General features: G+C 41.3%; 1 non-coding gene across 1 annotated transcript; it reads left to right on the forward strand.

Annotated features, from left to right (window-relative positions):
* Positions 1-4,339: 4,339 nt before the first annotated feature.
* Positions 4,340-4,446, forward strand: LOC141658002 (small nucleolar RNA R71). The gene has a single exon (XR_012548914.1). It is a non-coding gene; the product is annotated as a small nucleolar RNA R71 (small nucleolar RNA).
* Positions 4,447-4,665: the final 219 nt, after the last annotated feature.

Here is a 4,665-nt window from a genome sequence, read left to right on the forward strand (position 1 = left end):
TTCATAATCATAGGGGTAAGGTGGTATAACAATGGAAGAGGAGGGGGTTTCATGATCACCCTTTTGTTGTTGAATGATGTACTCGGCTTCTTCGGATAGGGGAAGTAAATAGTTGGTCCGGTGGACACTAAGACGGCAAATCTTTGCGGGTAAAGTGAATGATCGAGCCTCACTTGTAAGCCACCCATACTTGGTATCAAGGGAATTGTGAACAACCCACTTAAACTTGTTAATCAAGGTGGACATATCAATAAGATGGCCACCATCCTTAGCCTTGTACTTGCTATCCTTATTGAAATTAGGATCAAAGTGCTTGGCTAGGACCGTGACAAGGCCGCCATTAACAATTACGGTTTGACCCTTCTTCCCACTATCTACATGGAGCCATCTATCAACCAATAGCCTCAAAGAATTGTAAGGCTTGGTGTGAATTCTTCCAATATTCAAAGTTGATTCAAGGAGAATAAAATCGAGTCCCGTGAAATGATTGGTGTCTTTCCTAGCAATTATGGTATTTCCCACAACTTTGTGCCATATTCTTATGCCCGGATGATGGACCAAAAGAGCACGACAAGCTTTAAAATCTTCAAATTTCTTCCCGGAGATTGCCTCCCAAAGAGGCTCGGGATCATACTTCCCATATTGCTTATAGAATTTATGTTCATCGCTAAGACCCAAAATTTCACCCAATTAGGAAGGTAATGCGTCTACTAGTGTTAGCTAGACGAAACTCAATATTTTCCCTATTCTCAACTTTTGTCACTTTTAAAGAACTTAAGAATTCCAAGACAAGGGAGGGGTATGTTACTTCCTTCATTTCAAACAATTTCTTTAAACCCATGGCATTGAAAAAGACTCTTGTTTGTTCAAGAACACCCAACTTCTCTAAAGCATCTTGGCATATGAATTTGGTGGATTGAATTTGTTTCATAGCAAACTTGACAAATGTATTTCTATGGGAGTCGGAAATGAATGTTACCTCCGGATAATGCAAGAGTTGATTAATTACCGGAGTAGAGGGTGATGCTTCCATAGGAATTTGTTGAGGTGGTTGCACTTCCAAGCTTGGTGTTGATACCACCATTGCCAAAGCTTTCTTCATTTGTAGAGCTTTTTGCCTTTGAGAGAGAGTTGTAGTCTTTGGTGCCTTTGTTGCCTTTGCCTTTGCTTTTGTTGCTCCCTTTGTTCTTGCCATTTGATGAGCTAACCAAGAAAAAGATCAAAAATCTTCAATTTGTAGAATGCCCAAATCGATTTTGAAAGTGAAAGGCTTTGCCTTTATGAGAACAAAAATCGATTCAAAGGTGAAGATTTTGTTCTTGGTTTTGATTGTTAATGAAGATGGAGTGATTGATTTGTTATTTGAAAGATGGTTTGATTTGATTTTGGTGAGTTTTGTTGAGGGTTTTTGTTTTTGAGATGGAGAGGATGAGGGTTTTGATGTTATGGGTAGTGTTTATGAGTGAATGAATGAATGAATGAAGGTGGGGTGGGTATTTAAAGAACTCGACAATATTAGGACGCAGGGACAATCCGTGCGGATTAGGCGCAATCCGCTCGGATTCTTCAGCTTCAAATTTTCAAAAATCCCGCCTAGAGACGGGCGGATTCTCGGGAATCCGCTCGGATTCTTTTTGGATGAGACGGGCGGATTTCGTGCAGGACGGACGGATTCTTGTCCGAGATTTTCTTTGTTTTTCTTCACCGCAAGACGGGCGGATTGTCCACAAGACGGACGGATTCGTGAGACGGGCGTCTTTCCGTAAATCCGCTCGGATTCTTCAACGATCAAGAATTTTGCGCAGTTTTCAAGCTTACCAAAGACGGGCGTCTTCTCTACAGGACGCTCGGATCCTTTGCGAGACGGGCGGATTCTCGGAATCCGCTCGGATTGGTCCTTGTGTACACGGATTCGATTCCATCCGTGCACCAACGCATTCCCTTATCATTCTTTCTTTCTTTCTTTCAAATCTTGTGTTCTTCATTGCGGGGGCACTACTAAGGCATGAATAGCCTAGGCAATTGCCATCCCCACACTAAGGTAAAGCACTACACATCAATTAAAATCATTAGTCCCTCCCTCACTTCTCTCTTTTCATGACAATTATTTTGATCAAAGTAAATAAAATCCAAAAAATGACAAAAATGTAATACAAAAATTGAAAAGTAAGTTAGGGAGTTAGAAATATTTACAAGTGGTGGTTTAGGGAGGACTCCACCAAACTCTCATTCTTGATGAGATGTCAAGGAGGCATGTTCAAGGTGTTGTTGATGTTGCTCAACACCTTGAAGAAGTAATCAAAAGCTTGTTCATTGTTATGGTAGAGGTCCTCAATAGACCGTGGCCCTTGTTGTTGATCATGATCAATGGCATGCCCAATGTAGGGATTAAAGATCCCTTCAAATTCGTCGTCCCAAAGACCACAAACTTCATTGAGTTGATCATTGAAAATCTCTTGCTTGGATGGAGACAACTCTCCCAATTTCTTCTCTTGGCCAATGAGGCCATCTTCTTCTTCCTTGGTTGATTTTGATGAGCTTTGCAAGCTCTCCTTGTCACAATTCACTTGCTCTTTGAATGGAGCATCTTCAACTTTCTTCCTCCATTGGAGTTCCGATTTCTTCTTTTCATCTTTTCGGCTATAATGATCAATCATGAAACATGGCTCATGCAAACGAGGAGCTCTCATGGTCTTGTCAAGATTAAAAGTTATGCTTTCATCTCCCACTTCTAGAGTGAGCTCTCCATGTTTCACATCAATCACCGCACCCGCGGTGTGTAGGAAAGGTCTTCCTAAGATGATTGGAATGTTGGAATCTTCCTCCATATCAACTATGACAAAGTCCACCGGGATGAAAAACTTCCCAATTCGCACGGGGACATCTTCCCATATCCCTAGCGGTGTCTTCGTCGATCTATCGGCCATTTGAAGAGTGATATTGGTACATTTAAGCTCTCCCATTCCCAACCTTTTACTTACCGAGTATGGCATGACACTCACACTAGCCCCTAGTTGTGTCGCCAATGGTACACGGTATTGAGAAGCTTCCCGGATCCTTTAATTTTGGAGGTGAACTCCCTTGAAGTATTGCACTACTCACCTTGGTGAAGGCGATAGTCTCAAGTTTCCGGATTGACTTCTTCTTTGTGAGGATATCTTTCATGTACTTTGCATAGGCCGGAACGTGATTGATTAATTCCGTGAAAGGAATTGAGACTTCTAAGTTCTTCACAATTTCCATGAACTTTACAAGTTGATCATCAAATTTAGGCTTGGCTTGACGACTTGGAAAAGGAAGTCTAATCACAATGGGCTCCTTTTCTTTGGCTTTGTCTTCATTTTTCTTTGAGCTTTCTTCTTTTGATGATTCCCCTTCTTTGGGACCTTGCACCACAACTTCATTCTCACTAGCTCTCACAACTTCATCCTCAACTTGCTCCTTCGGTGCTTCATATCTTGTACCACTTCTCAAGTGAATGGAACTAACCGTTTCATGTCTAGGGGGATTACCTTGAGGTGGTAATTGCCCCTTTTGTCTTTGTGAGCTCGAAGATGCTAGTTGGGTCAATTGTGTTTCCAACATCTTGGTGTGAGCTAGAATGTTGTTGATGGTGGTGTCTTTTGCTTGGCTATCTTTTTGCATTTGGGTGAAAAATTCTTGTTGATTCTTTTGCATTTGGAGGACCGCTTTTTGGACATCAAAACTTTGGTCATTGTGGTGATTGTATGGATTTTGATTTTGGTAACCTTGGTTTTGATTGAAAAAGGGTCTTTGATTTTGATTTCTCATGGGTGGTGGAGTGTATGTTGTTTGAGGGTTTTGGACATTTTGGCTTTTGTATGAGAGATTTGGATGGAACTTGGTGTTTTCATTGTAAAAATTTGAATAAGGGGTACCACTTTTGTAAGCTTGGAAAGCATTGACTTGCTCGGTTGTTCCCCTACACTCACTTGAGTCATGACCCAAGGTTCCACAATTCTCACATATCCCGCTTGGGATTGATGAGGATGCCGTCATGGCATTAACATGATGCTTTGTTGATTTTGAGCTTTCCTCAAGTCTAGCCATAGCTTGTTCAAACTTCAAGTTGATTGTGTCAATGTGAGCACTAAGTTGAGCACCCAATTGAGTAACGGTGTCCACTTCATACTTTCCTCCTCTAGTAGCCTTGCGAGGCCTACTATATTGCGAATTATGGACCGCCATTTCCTCAATCTTGTTCCATGTTTGATTGTCATCAACTTCGGTGAACATTCCATTTGATCCCATATTGAGAATGTTCCTTGAATCTTCATATAAACCATTCCAAAATTGTTGCAGTAAAAACCATTCGCTAAGTCCATGGTGAGGACATGAGCGACAAATACCTTTGAACCGCTCCCAAGCTTCATACAAAGATTCTTCATCCCTTTGCTTAAAACCCGTAATTTGAGCTCTTAGCATATTGGTCTTCTCTGGTGGGTAGAATTTTTTGTAAAAAGCTAGAGCTAGCTTCTTCCAAGAATCTATTCCAAGGGTGGCCTTATCAAGGCCCTTCAACCATTGCTTTGCGGTGCCGATTAATGAAAAAGGAAATAAGACCCATCTTATTTGGTCTTGAGTCACGCCCGTTTGAGAGATAGCTTCACAATAATCACAAAATGTTTCCATATGAGAATGAGG

The sequence above is a fragment of the Silene latifolia genome, chromosome 5, assembly GCF_048544455.1.
Source record: "Silene latifolia isolate original U9 population chromosome 5, ASM4854445v1, whole genome shotgun sequence".
NCBI lineage: Eukaryota > Viridiplantae > Streptophyta > Magnoliopsida > Caryophyllales > Caryophyllaceae > Silene > Silene latifolia.